This window comes from Panulirus ornatus, chromosome 12 (assembly GCF_036320965.1).
Source record: "Panulirus ornatus isolate Po-2019 chromosome 12, ASM3632096v1, whole genome shotgun sequence".
In the NCBI taxonomy this organism is placed as follows: domain Eukaryota; kingdom Metazoa; phylum Arthropoda; class Malacostraca; order Decapoda; family Palinuridae; genus Panulirus; species Panulirus ornatus.
Genome location: NC_092235.1, coordinates 21266236 through 21283735, shown reverse-complemented (window position 1 = coordinate 21283735; position 17500 = coordinate 21266236). Strand labels below are relative to the sequence as shown.

General features: G+C 45.2%; 1 protein-coding gene across 1 annotated transcript in view; it reads left to right on the top strand.

Annotated features, from left to right (window-relative positions):
* The window catches only part of LOC139751838 (neuropeptide F receptor-like), a 125943-nt gene that overhangs the window by 58651 nt on the left and 49792 nt on the right, over nucleotides 1-17500 (top strand).

The following is a 17500-nucleotide window of genomic DNA, read 5'->3' as shown; positions in this document are numbered from 1 at the left end:
GTGAAGCTTGTTTACCTAAATAGCGTCCTAGTTACGTCTCTTCGTTGTATATCAACTGACTGTTATATTTCTCTCTTGTGTCTCCCCTGATGATGTGATTATGACACGAAAGTGCACTTGGGAACTTATCGTGTTTCATTTTCCCCCGTGGACTCATAGGTATATATATATATATATATATATATATATATATATATATATATATATATATATATATATATATATATTGAACACGTGGGTGTAAAGCCTTCCATTTATTTTCCTAATGTGATCAAGGGTGGATACCGCCCCCCCCTAAGCTCTGTGTGTGTGTGTGTGTATGTGTGTGTGCGTGTGTGTGTTACTGCCTGATAAGGGGTTTCTAGACCCTCCCCTTCTATACAATAGCCTTTTATCCCTTCCCTCTCTCTCTCTCTCTCTCTCTCTCTCTCTCTCTCTCTCTCTCTCTCTATCTATATATATATATATATATATATATATATATATATATATATATGAAAGTGATTGGTTCTCAGTGAATGTAGGTTTGTGGCAGGGGTGTGTGATGTCTCCATGGTTGTTTAATTTGTTTATGGATGGGGTTGTTAGGGAGGTAAATGCAAGAGTTTTGGAAAGAGGGGCAAGTATGAAGGCTGTTGGGGATGAGAGAGCTTGGGAAGTGAGTCAGTTGTTGTTCGCTGATGATACAGCGCTGGTGGCTGATTCATGTGAGAAACTGCAGAAGCTGGTGACTAAGTTTGGAAAAGTGTGTGGAAGAAGAAAGTTAAGAGTAAATGTGAATAAGAGCAAGGTTATAGGTACAGTAGGATTGAGGGTCAAGTCAACTGGGAGGTGAGTTTGAATGGAGAAAAACTGGAGGAAGTGAAGTGTTTTAGATATCTGGGAGTGGATCTGGCAGCGGATGGAACCATGGAAGCGGAAGTGGATCATAGGGTGGGGGAGGGGGCGAAAATTCTGGGAGCCTTGAAGAATGTGTGGAAGTCGAGAACATTATCTCGGAAAGCAAAAATGGGTATGTTTGAAGGAATAGTGGTTCCAACAATGTTGTATGGTTGCGAGGCGTGGGCTATGGATAGAGTTGTGCGCAGGAGGATGGATGTGCTGGAAATGAGATGTTTGAGGACAATGTGTGGTGTGAGGTGGTTTGATCGAGTGAGTAACGTAAGGGTAAGAGATATGTGTGGAAATAAAAAGAGCGTGGTTGAGAGAGCAGAAGAGGGTGTTTTGAAATGGTTTGGGCACATGGAGAGAATGAGTGAGGAAAGATTGACCAAGAGGATATATGTGTCGGAGGTGGAGGGAACGAGGAGAAGAGGGAGACCAAATTGGAGGTGGAAAGATGGAGTGAAAAAGATTTTGTGTGATCGGGGCCTGAACATGCAGGAGGGTGAAAGGAGGGCAAGGAATAGAGTGAATTGGAGCGATGTGGTATACCGGGGTTGACGTGCTGTCAGTGGATTGAATCAAGGCATGTGAAGCGTCTGGGGTAAATCATGGAAAGCTGTGTAGGTATGTATATTTGCCTGTGTGGACGTATGTATATACATGTGTATGGGGGGGGGGGGTGGGGCCATTTCTTTCGTCTGTTTCCTTGCGCTACCTCGCAAACGCGGGAGACAGCGACAAAGTATAATAAAATAAAAAAAAAAATATATATATATATATATATATATATATATATATATATATATATATATATATATATATATATATTATCCAACATAATAGGAATCAAGATGTTGGTTTACGTAAACAGACGTTGTAAGTGAAAAAAAAAAGAATTGTAAATAAGTTAGGCAGAGCAGAAGTGGTTGACCTGAACTGGTAACTTGTGAGAGGTCAGGTCATTTCAGGGTGACCTGTGCCCTAATCCCTGAGCCAATGGCCTCCCTTGTTACAAAAGGGGGTCCTGGGAAACGACGGGGTTGAGAATGTGGTCCAATCGCAGCTCTTGTTACAAGTGGCCTTAGGCACGAGTGCCAGTAAACAAAAAATGTGGAGTCACCCAATCACAGCCCCTGTTACAACAGACGTAGGAACAAGACGAAGTAAGAAGGTTATCAACCAATCACAGTTCCCGTTACAACTGACTTAGGAACGAGATGTAAGAAGGCAGTCACCCAATCACAGCCCCTGTTACAACACACATCTACCCCCCTCCACACATGTACCCCACGCCACACATCTACCCCACGCCATACATCTACCCCACGCCACACATCTACCCCACGCCATACATCTACCCCCCTCCACACATGTACCCCACGCCACACATCTACCCCACGCCACACATATACCCCACGCCACACATCTACCCCACGCCACACATCTACCCCCCTCCACACATCTACCCCACGCCACACATCTACCCCACGCCACACATCTACCCCACGCCATACATCTACCCCACGCCACACATGTACCCCACGCCACACATCTACCCCACGCCACACATCTACCCCACGCCACACATCTACCCCACGCCACACATCTACCCCACGCCACACATCTACCCCCCTCCACACATCTACCCCACGCCACACATCTACCCCACGCCATACATCTACCCCACGCCACACATCTACCCCACGCCACACATGTACCCCACGCCACATATCTACCCCAATCCACACATCTACCCCACGCCACACATCTACTCCACGCCACACATCTACTCCACGCCACACATCTACCCCACGCCACACATCTACCCCATCCCACACATCTACCCCAATCCACACATCTACCCCACGCCACACATCTACCCCACTCCACACATCTACCCCAATCCACACATGTACCCCAATCCACACGTTCCCCACGCCACACATCTACCCCACTCCACACATCTACCCCACGCCACACATCTACCCCAAGCCACACATCTACCCCAATCCACACGTTCCCCACGCCACACATCTACCCCACGCCACACATCTACCCCATGCCACACATGTACCCCAATCCACACATCTACCCCATCCCACACATCTACCCCAATCCACACATCTACCCCACGCCACACATCTACCCCAACCCACACATCTACCCTCCACCCCCCCGGGGCTCAGAATTTAATTATAGAACTTTCGTTGATCTTGAGAACTTAACATTCTCAGGGGGTGGGGGAAGGGAGGGGGGAGGGGGAGGGGGGAAAGGGGGAAGGGAAGTGGGAAGGGAAGGGGGAAGGGGAAGGGGGAGGGGGGAGAGAGAGGGGGGGTTTACAATGAGGTGGGACCCACAGAGAAGATACGACAGACGGAAGTACGGGATCTCTGGGAAGAATACGTGGCTAATTACAGACACCACCACTTGGTGATGTTGCCATCCTGTGAGGCGTACGACGGTACGATCCTTTGAGTACGACGACGGTACGATCCTTTGAGTACGACGACGGTACGATCGAGTACGACGGTGCGATCCTTTAAGTACGACGACGGTACGATCGTTTGAGTACGACGGTACGATCGTTTGAGTACGACGGTGCGATCCTTTGAGTACGGCGACGGTACGATCGTTTGAGTACGACGACGGTACGATCGTTTGAGTACGACGACGGAACGATCCTTTGAGTAGTACGACGGTACGATCTTTTGAGTACGACGAAGGTACGATCGTTTGAGTACGACGACGGTACGATCGTCTGAGTACGACGGTACGATCGTTTGAGTACGACGGTACGATCGTTTGAGTACGATGGTACGATCGTTTGAGTACGGCGGTGCGATCCTTTGAGTACGACGACGGTACGATCGTTTGAGTACGACGGTACGATCGTTTGAGTACGACGGTACGATCGTTTGAGTACGACGACGGTACGATCGTTTGAGTACGACGGTGCGATCCTTTGAGTACGACGGTGCGATCGTTTGAGTACGACGGTGCGATCCTTTGAGTACGACGGTACTATCCTTTGAGTAGTACGACGGTACGATCCTTTGAGTACGACGACGGTACGATCGTTTGAGTACAACGACGGTACGATCGTTTGAGTACGACGAAGGTACGATCCTTTGAGTAGTACGGCGGTACGATCGTTTGAGTACGACGACGGTACGACCCTTTGAGTACGACGACGGTACGATCCTCTGAGTACGACGACGGTACGATCCTTTGAGTACGACGGTGGTACGACCCTTTGAGTACGACGGTGGTACGACCCTTTGAGTACTAGGACGGTACGACCCTTTGAGTACGACGACGGTACGACCCTTTGAGTACGACGACGGCACGATCCTTTGAGTACTTAAGACGGTACGACCCTTTGAATACTAAGACGGTACGACCTTTGAACCCTTTGGAAAGACCCTTTGAACCCACCGTTCACTACCCTCGGGTAATACAGCTGGCCTGACCTTTGACCCCCTTAACTCAAGGCCGAGGTCACCAACCAAGCGAAAATGGTGGTCAGGTCACTCTCTCTCTCTCTCTCTCTCTCTCTCTCTCTCTCTCTCTCTCTCTCTCTCTCTCTCATTCCCGCCTCGCAGAGGGGGGCGCCTCCTCCTCCTCCTCATTAACGACCCCCAATTCACATCTGACGGTCTAACGACCCCCCTAGGCCAGTTCTCTCGGCCTGGCGGACGTGGTGTGAACACACGTCGTGGAACGCGATCAAACGAACACCGTTAGACGTGACCGGGGGGGGGGGGGGGGTTAGTGTCGTTAAACAGCGGTAAGACGAAGATAGAGTGGGTGGAGGTAGGTGTGTGTGTGTGTGTGTGTGTGTGTGTGTTGTTTGAACGCACAAAAACATCACGAATTTCTCTTTCTTTTTTTTTCTTACCCCCAGAAAAAAACCAATTTTTTTTTCTACCTCTGCAATAACGCCTTTCCCCACCACTCACTTCTCCACCACTCACTCACTCTCCCTCGTTTCCCCCACCACTCACCTACACTCTCACTCTCTCACATTTTCCTCTTTCACGATCGAACGCCGAACGCATAAAAGCCCTCCCTCCCTCACCCAAGCCACTTCGCTTGGGAAAGTTAAAACGATGAGCGTTCAATGTATATATATATATATATATATATATATATATATATATATATATATATATATATATATTTTTTTTTTTTATACTAATTGCCATTTCCCGCATTAGCGAGGTAGCGTTAAGAACAGAGGATGAGGACTGGGCCTTTGAGGGGATATCCTCACTTGGCCCCCTTCTCTGTTCCTTCTTTTGGAAAATTAAAAACGAGAGGGGAGGATTTCCAGCCCCCCCAGCTCCCTACCCTTTTAGTCGCCTTCTACGACACGCAGGGAATACGTGGGAAGTATTCTTTCTTCCTCTATCCCCTGGGATAATATATATATATATATATATATATATATATATATATATATATATATATATATATATATATATATATTCCTATGAGTCCACGGGGGAAATGAAACACGATAAATTGCCAAGTGCACTTTCGTGTCATAATCACATCATCATGGGAGACACAAGAGAGAAATATAACAGTCAGTTGATATACAACGAAGAGACGAAGCTAGGACGCCATTTGGTAAAGAAATGACCTCATACATCAATTACAGCATCCTTAACACGCTGAGATAAAATAGAATAATTAAAGATAATTTACGAACATTAAAAGGAAAGGCCAAAAAATTTAGATAATTTTCGAACATCAAAAAAAATGGCCGAAAAAAAATTTCACTCATTTTTTTCAGATTAAAAAAAAAAAAGAAAATTGTTGATTCAAAGTCTCCATCATTAACATGCCTAACAACCCAAACTAGGCCATTAAATTATTCAAATGTCCTCAAATATATATACTTTAATATATATATATTTCCCTCTCCCCCCCCCCAACCCACCCAGCTAATTTGCATTCCAGAGGGTAGCCCCTGCCCCCCCCCCCCCTTTCAAGGATATCTCGCCTCCCTAAAGCGTTCATTTACGTGGTGAAGTTCTGCTCAACTGGTGGTATGGCGTTCTGGCTAGCAGCTGGGGCGTAGATGCGTTCTGTCGCAGCTGGAACGCGTGGATGCGTTCTGTCGGCGTTCTGTAGCAGCTGGAACGCGTGGTGGCGTTCTGTAGCAGCTGGAACGCGTGGATGCGTTCTGTCGCAGATGGAACGCGTGGTGGCGTTCTGTCGCAGCAAAAAGACACCAGCTGAGTAAGAGTGTTGGCTGTACCAACTGTCAAGAGTTGCGTTCAACTTGACCACTGGTTTCTGAGGGTGAGACTTTTGCGTTCAATTTCACTACCTTCAGCAAATGTATATATATATATATATATATATATATATATATATATATATATATATATATATATATATATTGGAAAGGATCACAACAATTGAGCGCGTGATCAAGTATATATTCGTACGAGTCCACGGGGGAAGTGAAACACGATAAGTTCCCAAGTGCACTTTCGTGTAATAATCACACACACACACACACACACACACACTTTCCTACATACATACACACACTAGGACTGCACACAGAGACATATATAGTGGCACTAATGGTGTTTTATGTACTGTGAACTACCACCGTTGGAAAATGGGAGGGCAGGAGTTACAGCGGGGAAGGCAGAGAGAAATTAACTCTACGAACACCTGTGCGCGCTAGCGTTACGACAGGGAGGAGGGGGGGGGGGGGGAAATATATACAACGACCATTTTCATCACTCCATTGTGAGGCGGTGAGCACGAGGGGCGGGTGTGAGCGAGCCGGTGTGAGCAAGGAGCGAGGCCAGCATCCAAGAAAGAAAAAATGGATGAGGAATTGGGTCGAATTCCAGGGTGTGTGTGTGTGTGTGTGTGTGTGTGTGTGGGATCGCTCCCGAGCGGTGGAGAGGACCCATGTAAGGCGTGGTTAGGGAGTGAGAGGGTAGGGATTCTGCTTGGGACCCCCCAAAAAGACTGTGGGATTCATCGGGATTCACTGGTGGGAGTCTTAGAGAGGAGGAGGAGGAGAGGGAGGAAGAGGGAAGAGGAGGAGGAGGAGGAGGAGGAGGAGGAGGAGGAAGAGGAAGAGGAGGAGGAGGAGGAGGAGGAGGAAGACGAGGAGGAGGAGGAGGAGGAGGAGGAGGAGGAGAGGAGGAGGAGGAAGAGGAGGAGGAGGAAGAGGAAGACGAGGAGGAGGAGAGGGAGGAGGAGGAAGACGAGGAGGAGGAGGAGAGGGAGGAGAGGGATTTGGGAGACACCCTGAGTGAGGAGGTTTTGAAGTCAGTGGTGAGGGAGTGGATTGGGAGCGTCCCAAATAGCTGGGAGTTGTCACGAGGCTGTTTTGGAGTGGCAGTACGACGTGGGACTGTGTGGGATCAATGGGACGGTCCCAGGGAGGGATTATCATTCGAATGAGGACCTAAACATGAATGTGGAGGGGACAGGAGACCTAAGATTAATATACATCTCATCTAATCATATCTAATCATTTCTAATCATATCTAATGATTTCTAATCATATCTAATCGTTTCTAATAATTTCTAATCATATCTAATCATTTCTAATCATATCTAATGATTTCTAATCATATCTAATCGTTTCTAATAATTTCTAATCATATCTAATCGTTTCTAATAATTTCTAATCATATCTAATCATTTCTAATCATATCTAATGATTTCTAATCATATCTAATCGTTTCTAATAATTTCTAATCATATCTAATCATTTCTAATCATATCTAATGATTTCTAATCATATCTAATCGTTTCTAATAATTTCTAATCATATCTAATCATTTCCAATCATATCTAATCGTTTCTAATAATTTCTAATCATATCTAATCATTTCTAATAATTTCTGATCATATCTAATCATTTCTAATCATATCTAATCATTTCTAATCATATTTAATAATTTCTAATCATATCTAATAATTTCTAATCATATCTAATCGTTTCTAATCACATCTAATCATTTCTAATCATATCTAATAATTTCCAATCATATCTAATCGTTTCTAATCATTTCCAATCATATCTAATCATTTCTAATCATATCTAATCATTTCCAATCATATCTAATCGTTTCTAATCATATCTAATAATTTCTAATCATATCTTATCATTTCTAATAATTTCTAATCATTTCTAATAATATCTAATCAATCATATATAATCATTTCCAATCATATCTAATCGTTTCTAATCATATCTAATCATTTCCAATCATATCTAATCATTTCTAATCATATCTAATCATTTCCAATCATATCTAATCATTTCTAATCATATCTAATCATTTCCAATCATATCTAATCGTTTCTAATCATATCTAATCATTTCCAATCATATCTAATCGTTTCTAATCATATCTAATCATTTCCATTCATATCTAATCATTTCTAATAATATCTAATCATATCTAATCATTTCTAATCATATCTAATAATTTCCAATCATATCTAATCATTTCTAATCATATCTAATAATTTCCAATCATATCTAATCATATCTAATCATTTCCAATCATATCTAATCGTTTCTAATCATATCTAATCATTTCCAATCATATCTAATCATTTCTAATCATATCTAATCATTTCCAATCATATCTAATCATTTCTAATCATATCTAATCATTTCCAATCATATCTAATCATTTCCAATCATATCTAATCGTTTCTAATCATATCTAATCATTTCCAATCATATCTAATCGTTTCTAATCATATCTAATCATTTCCAATCATATCTAATCATTTCTAATCATATCTAATAATTTCCAATCATATCTAATCATTTCTAATCATATCTAATCATTTCCAATCATATCTAATCATTTCTAATCATATCTAATCATTTCCAATCATATCTAATCATATCTAATCATTTCTCTCTTGTTCGTCCGACGTTAATATTGATCCTTATGGACCGGCAAGACGTGTGTCTGGGGCCATTTAAATGGCAACGCGATGCAAATTGGACCACCTTAGGGGAGTAATGGCTAATTTAGTCTGATTGGCAGTTCGCACAGACAAGTGTGTTCGGATTTGGCGGGAACGCCCACACGTATGTTCGGATTTGGCGGCAACGCCCACAAATGTGTTCGAATTTGGCGGCAACGCCCACAAATGTGTTCGGATTTGGCGGGAACGCCCACAACTCGGCCTTGACTTCGTTCTCGAAATCCACCTCACCAGCACAGCTCCTCTTGAGCCAATATATATATATATATATATATATATATATATATATATATATATATATATATATATATATATATATATATTATCCCTGGGGATAGGGGAGAAAGAATACTTTCCCACGTATTCCCTGCGTGTCGTAGAAGGCGACTAAAAGGGAAGGGAGCGGGGGGCTGGAAATCCTCCCCTCTCATTTTTTTTTTTAATTTTCCAAAAGAAGGAACAGAGAAGGGGGCCAGGTGAGGATATTCCCTCAAAGGCCCAGTCCACTGTTCTTAACGCTACCTCGCTAATGTTGGAAATGGCGAATAGTATGAAAGAAAGAAAGATATATATATATATATATATATATATATATATATATATATATATATATATATATATATATATATATATATATCTTTGCGTGGCTTATAATAAAGTGGCTAAAGATAGGTTGGGTGTTGGATTATATGAAGACGATCAAAATCAAGGTTTGGTTCATCGATGGCGGGTTTACAGGCCCATCAAGACAGGGGGTTAAATTGGGTAGTTAAACATCGCGATGAACCATTCATGGAAGAAAGGGGGTCCAGAGGCGTACACACACACACACACACACACACACACACACCTTTACACACACACACACACCTTTTTTTCTTCTAACACTATGACCCTTCCTATGGGGTGGTGGGGGAAAGGGGGTTTTATCCTTGCAGCTTCGAGGTTTGCGCTACAATAAGTAGCTGGGAAATGGCAGGAAGATAGATACCTCACCAAAGGTGCAACAAGACCTCTCTCTCTCTCTCTCTCAATATACAAGTAACCTATGGGTGCTACCGGACTGCATCGTTCACCGAACGGAAAGGGTTACATGCATGGGCCAAGCCAGGAGACCCACTAGAAGAAGAAGAACACAAACATGGCCGCCCCATCACCGCCCATTGAGGACGCCAGGCAAAACTCTCTCTCTCTTTCTCTCACTGAACCCGGCCGCTACATGTACGTCCGCCGGCAAGTGTGTCACCCAGCCTCACCTGGTTAACACTTGGGTCCTTCCCGCCCGCCACAATGACCGCTCCTGAAGGAGGTGTGGTGGATTCCAATCGAAGTCTCGCGATCTCTCTCTTGGAAGAATGGCCATGAACGTCTATATGTAATGATGCGTTGCTATGCTTCCTCCTTTCCCCTGCTACTTATCGCAGCGCAGCCCTTGAAGCTGCAGGACACGACACGACACGACAGCCCCCCCACCCCCAGTAAAAAAGAAAGCCTGGAATTTGGAATAAGAGAAAAAAATATATATCGTCCAATACGTCCCACGGATTACAGACGCAGAAGAGAGAGAGAGAGAGAGAGAGAGAGAGAGAGAGAGAGAGAGAGAGAGAGAGAGAGAGAGAGAGAGAAAATTTATATTTTACGACCTGGAAACGAAAAGAAAACGCCATGAGAAAAACCTAACCCGAGGTGTGTGTGTGTGTGTGTGTGTGTGTGTGTGTGTGTGTGTGTGTGTGTGTGTGGAGGAGGGAGGGTGGAAACGGACGGACGTGTCCCTCCACTAACTCAGCTCATCGAAGCCGTGGCCCGGTCAGCTCCGACGGTGGAATAACGAGCTATTACGTGCTGGAGGGAGCACCACGGGAAAAGGTTTCCACATCCCCAAGCAGAAGGTCGAGGAGGAGGAGGAGGAGGAGAAGGAAGGTGGTTGGTTTCGAACCCTTCCACCCTCACCCTCAGTTTCTATTTTCACACTTAACTCATATAACGCTATAAGACAAGAAACACACATATATATATAAAGAATCATATAACAATCTTGTTATACGATGGTCTTTCCTCCTTCAGCCTATATACTCGTTGCGACACTCCCCCCCCCACACCATTAAACCTGCTTTCGAAACAATTTCTTTATTCCATCTGAACCTCTCTCAATCCCCAACTCTCACCCGCGTTCTCTTTCAAACCTCCCCTTGCGTCTTCCTTTCTCAACTCCCGTAGCTTACTCTTGTACATGTTCCAGTCACTCTCATTACTTCCCTGTCAATTTAGAAAAAAAAAAAACAGAGGTGAACTTCCTTCCTCATCCCACCACGCACTACCCTTTCTCGACCGTCCACCTCAGGTCCATTTCTCTCACACAGGTAGAAAAGCACTCAATTCCCTTAACACCTTCCTATTCCTCACTCACTCACTCCATGTACTTTCACCATCTGTCACTCGTCACCCAAATCTTATCCCCCGACATCAGCCTCACACAATCCTCTTTCCAAATCCCACTCATCTTCACCATCCTCTCCTCTCCACCCCTGTATCATCTCGCTCTTTTTCCCTTAAGCCTCCAGAAACCCCGTGGGCTCAACCAGGGGCATAGAAAGCGGTCTGGGGAAACCAAAGAAAGATCCTTTTGGGGGGGGGGGGGGGGTGGGGACTGGTTAAGGATAGAAGGCTGGCCAGCGTTCAGCGCTACGCCCCTGACACGAGAAACAGCGTACAAGAATAAATTATATATATATATATATATATATATATATATACATATATATATATATATATATATATATATATATATATATATATATATATATATATATAAACTGCTAGTTCATCTGTAGCTGAAAGTCTGGATCAAAGCAAAATACCTTAGAGGATTTTAAGACTGACATACGTGTGTGTGTGTGTGTGTGTGTGTGTGTGTGTGTGTGCGTCGCAATTCACGATATAAAAAAAAAAACAAAAAACAAAAGAACACTATCGCCTGGTCCCGCTGATCGCTCTTTCTGTTAACTGACAAGAATTTCAAAACTCAGCTCTAAAGGCATTTTTTTTGCTTTTGTTTTTTTGTTTTTTCTTTTGCTTATCTGACGATGTTGTGATGCTGTTCGAAACGGACGCTTTTATTTTTTTTCTCCTTCTCTTTATCTCTCGTGGAGGAGGAGGAGAAGGAGCGTCCTGGATATATACACATCTTTTTTTCCCTTCCCTCTCCCTCCCTCACTCCAGCCGCGCGAAGCCTTTCCAGCGTGCTTTCCAGTCTTCGTGGAGCGAGCGCAATTCCAGTCAGCAACTTATCTTTTTTCTCCTTCTTTTCGAAAGTGACTTCTTCTTCTTCTTCTTCTTCTTCCTCTTCTGCGAGGATGATCACCCTTGAAGTGACTCTTCTTCTTCTTCTTCTTCTTCTTCTCTACTTCTTCTGCGAGGATGATCACCCTTGAAGTGACTCTTCTTCTTCTTCTTCTTCTTCTGCGAAGATGATCACCTTCAGGTAAGCTTTCCTGCGAGCCAGTTCCCCTGGACTTCTGGAAGGGCGAATGCTCTTCTCTGGGGTTTCTCTCTGGACGCAATTGCCCCAGAAGTTGCTCCTGGAGGAGGGCGCTTCCAGCCTTCTCCTGGAAGGATGCCCTCCCCACCCTCGCCTTCTGCAGGAAGCAAGCGCCCCTCGCCTTCTGCAGGAAGCAAGCGTCCCTCGTCTTCTGCAGGAAGCAAGCACCCCTCGCCTTCTGGAAGGAGCAAGCGCCCCTCGCCTTCTGCAGGAAGCAAGCGTCCCTCACCTTCTGGAAGGAAGCAAACGCCCCTCGCCTTCTGCAGGAAGCAAGCGCCCCTCGCCTTCTGCAGGAAGCAAGCGCCCCTCGCCTTCTGGAAGGAAGCAAACGCCCCTCGCCTTCTGCAGGAAGCAAGCGCCCCTCGCCTTCTGCAGGAGGCAAGCGCCCCTCGCCTTCTGCAGGAGGCAAGCGCCCCTCGCCTCCTCGTAATTACAGACGCTTTGAACCTTCTCTGTGAAGGACCCACATGTAAAATACGTCGTGGATGATGCTGCCCCAATCTTCGTCAAACATTTACGCGAAGGAGAACATCACTTTGAATTAAGACCGCCCTCCCTCTCCCCCACCTTAAAAAAAAAGGTCATGTTTCCACTGCTAACAAGATCAAGCCGGTAGTTTAAAAAAAAGGAATAAGGGGGGTTGGGGGGGATAACACGTAAAAATGGCCTCAAACACAGCATATTTCCGCCTTCTGCTTTACCAATTCGAAACACAGGAGAGGGACACAAAGAGAAAGGGGTATATATATATATATATATATATATATATATATATATATATATATATATATATATATATATATATATATATATATTCCTATGAGTCCACGGGGCAAAATGAAACACGAAAAGTTCCCAAGTGCACTTTCGTGTCATAATCACATCATCAGGGGAGACACAAGAGAGGAATATAACAGTCATTTGATATACGTCGAAGAGACGAAGCTAGAACGCCATTTGGTAAACATGTGATTGTAAATTCAAAGATGCGTCTCGCTGGGTTACCTACCAGTTTCAGTATACACCCCCAGCATATCTGTCAGTATATGGTGTGAGTATACTAGTCATAAGTATGCCCAAAAGAAGTATACTATCGTAGACTAGCCTCATCCCCACATAAACCTTATACCTTCGATGTATATATCAACTGACTGTTATATTTCTCTCTTGTGTCTCCCCTGATGATGTGATTATGACACGAAAGTGCACTTGGCAACTTATCGTGTTTCATTTTCCCCCGTGGACTCATAGGAATATATATATATATATATATATATATATATATATATATATATATATATATATATATATATATACATAGCCTTAACATATCCTGCCCTTTCGTTCTAAGCGAGTGTCTTTGAACAAACTTCTCCATTACCGACATCAGACAGGAGCGCCGCAAACAAAGTTTCTCCAGAAATATACAAACAATGGCAGACAATGTTTGCTTAATTCCAACACTAAGGTATAAACTTGACCCATCCACTGCAACACAAAGAGTTCAGTGGGTCCCACTGCAACACAAAGAGTTCAGTGGGTCCCACTGCAACACAGAGTTCAGTGGGGTCCCACTGCAACACAGAGTTCAGTGGCCACGTCCCACTGAAACACAGAGAGTTCAGTGGGTCCCACTGCAACACAAAGAGTTCAGTGGGTTTCCACTGAAACTCAAAGAGTTCAGTGGGTCCCACTGCAACAGATGGGAGATCACTGGGTCCCCACTGCAAGAGATGGGAGATCATGGTGATGGGGGGGACGTAAATGAGAAAGAGATGGTGTGAACTCAGGGTGATGGGGCTGTATCTGTATTGACTAGTGGAGATGGGGAAGGCCATGACGTAAACACAGAATGGGGAGAGGGAAGGGGGGGAAGACGTGGTCTAGGTAAGGGGGGGTGAGGGAGGGGCAGCGATGTCTCTGTGCCACGCTCAAGGAGCGTGGCACAGAGAAGGGGAAAGGGGGGAAAGGAAGGGGGAAAGGAAGGGGGGGAAGGAAGGGGGGGAAGGAAGTGGGGGGAAGGAAGGGGTGTTGAAGATGGTGCACACATCGATCTAGTGCTGTCGCTGATGGGGGGATAATACCCCATTTGAACTCATTTCTTGTTCTCTCTCTCTCTCTCTCTCTCTCTCACTTGGCCAGACCCCCCTCCCATACCCCCCCCTCCCCTCTTCTTTCCAGCGACCTCTTTACTGTTCGATTTCACACTCTCCTCTGGCTCCTCACCCACTCTCTCTCTCTCTCTCTCTCTCTCTCTCTCTCTCTCTCTCTCTCTCTCTCTCTCTCTCCATTCTCTCTCTCTCTCTCTCTCTCTCTCTCTCTCTCTGTCTCTCTCTCTCTCTCTCTGATTATAATCGCTAGGGTGGGGGCTGGGGGTGGGGCCTACTGTGGTCTGTGTGAGAGAGAGAGAGAGAGAGAGAGAGAGAGAGAGAGAGACAGAGAGAGAGAGAATGGAGAGAGAGAGATAGAGTTGCTCTAAATCTCTTCAGCCATCGTAAACAAAACCCTTGACATTTCGTTCGTGTAGACAACAACAGAACAACCACCACAACCCGTAAACAACAACCCTTCAACCACCACCACACGTAAACAACAACCCAACCACCACCAACAACCACCACACGCCAACAACCCAACAACCACCACCACCACAACCCGCAAACAACAACCCAACATCAACCACCACCACAACTATCTTAAGAGTAAACCATACACTCAAACTCGTTTTCCAACTCCATTCAAATGACCCCCCCTCGCCCCCCCCCCCCTCCCCTTCCCCCCCTCTCTCCCCCCGAGCACAGCCCACTCACCTTCACGTCATCCAGGCACCAGACTAATTCCGTGGACGAGAGAGAGAGAGACACCCTCCCTCCCTCCCTTCCCCCCGTATGGCATGGTTTTGTGATTTGTTCTTTCCTTACAGTAGCCTGTGTGTGTGTGTGTGTGTGTGTGTGTGTGTGTGTGATGTGGCTAGTAGTAGTGGTGGTAGTGTGGCTAGTAGTAGTGGTGGTAGTGTGGCTAGTAGTAGTGGTGGTAGTGAGGGTAGTAGTGGTGGTAGTGTGGCTAGTAGTGGTGGTAGTGAGGGTAGTAGTGGTGGTAGTGAGGGTAGTAGTGGTGGTAGTGAGGGTAGTAGTGGTGGTAGTGTGGCTAACAGTGGTGGTAGTGTGGCTAGTAGTGGTGGTAGTGAGGCTAGTAGTAGTGGTAGTGTGGCTAGTAGTGGTAGTAGTGTGGCTAGTAGTAGTGGTTGTGTGGCTACTAGTAGTGGTAGTGTGGCTAGTAGTAGTGGTTGTGTGGCTAGTAGTAGTGGTAGTGTGGCTAGTAGTAGTGGTAGTGTGGCTAGTAGTGGTAGTAGTGTGGCTAGTAGTAGTGGTAGTGTGGCTAGTAGTGGTAGTAGTGTGGCTAGTAGTAGTGGTAGTGTGGCTAGTAGTGGTGGTAGTGTGGCTAGTAGTAGTGGTAGTGTGGCTAGTAGTGGTAGTAGTGTGGCTAGTAGTAGTGGTAGTAGTGTGGCTAGTAGTAGTGGTAGTAGTGTGGCTAGTAGTAGTGGTAGTGTGGCTAGTAGTGGTGGTAGTGTGGCTAGTAGTAGTGGTAGTGTGGCTAGTAGTGGTAGTAGCGTGGCTAGTAGTAGTGGTAGTGTGGCTAGTAGTAGTGGTAGTGTGGCTAGTAGTAGTGGTAGTGTGGCTAGTAGTAGTGGTAGTGTGGCTAGTAGTAGTGGTAGTGTGGCTAGTAGTGGTAGTAGTGTGGCTAGTAGTAGTGGTAGTGTGGCTAGTAGTGGTAGTAGTGTGGCTAGTAGTAGTGGTAGTGTGGCTAGTAGTGGTAGTAGTGTGGCTAGTAGTAGTGGTAGTGTGGCTAGTAGTAGTGGTAGTGTGGCTAGTAGTGGTAGTAGTGTGGCTAGTAGTGGTAGTAGTGTGGCTAGTAGTGGTAGTAGTGTGGCTAGTAGTAGTGGTAGTGTGGCTAGTAGTGGTGGTAGTGTGGCTAGTAGTAGTGGTAGTGTGGCTAGTAGTGGTAGTAGTGTGGCTAGTAGTAGTGGTAGTGTGGCTAGTAGTAGTGGTAGTGTGGCTAGTAGTGGTGGTAGTGTGGCTAGTAGTAGTGGTAGTGTGGCTAGTAGTGGTAGTAGTGTGGCTAGTAGTAGTGGTAGTGTGGCTAGTAGTAGTGGCAGTGTGGCTAGTAGTGGTGGTAGTGTGGCTAGTAGTAGTGGTAGTGTGGCTAGTAGTGGTAGTAGTGTGGCTAGTAGTAGTGGTAGTGTGGCTAGTAGTGGTGGTAGTGTGGCTAGTAGTGGTGGTAGTGTGGCAAGTAGTGGTGGAGGTCGTGATTGTGGTAGTACTGGTAATTGTGGTGGTACTGGTGATTGTGGTAGTACTGGCGATAGTGGCGAAGTCGTGGTAAAGCGGTAGTGGCGACGGTGAAGTGGCAGACCGAAGGGTAAAAGTCGTTGCAAAGTGAGGAGGAGGAGGGGGTAGTATTGGGGAGGGTGAAGTGGCAGGGTGGAGTGGTAAAAATCACTGCAGAGTGGTAGCAGTGAAGTGGCAGGATAGAATGGTATAGTAACTGCAGAACGGTAGCGGTGAAGTGGCAAAGTTAGTGTAGAGTGGTAGCGGTGAAGTGGCAAAGTCATTGCAGAGTGGTATCAGTGAAGTGGCAGTGTGAAATGGTATAGTCAATGCAGAGCGGTAGTGGTGAAGTGGCAAGGTGAAGTGGCAAAGTCACTGCAGAGTGGTAGCAGTGAAGTGGCAGTGTGAAATGGTATCGTCAATGCAGAGCGGTACCGGTGAAGTGGCAAGGTGAAGTGGCAAAGTCAGTGTAGAGTGGTAGCAGTGAAGTGGCAAGGTGAAATTTTATAGTCACTGCAGAATGGAGTCCGCTGGGACAAAATAATACTAAAAAACAAATAATAATAATGATAATAATAATAACAATGATAATAATAATAATAATAATAATAATAATAATAATAATAATAATAATAAATAATAATAATAATAATATTTTTTTTTCTTTGTCGCTGTCTCCCGCGTTTGCGAGGTAGCGCAAGGAAACAGACGAAAGAAATGGCCCAACCCACCCCCATACACATGTATATACATA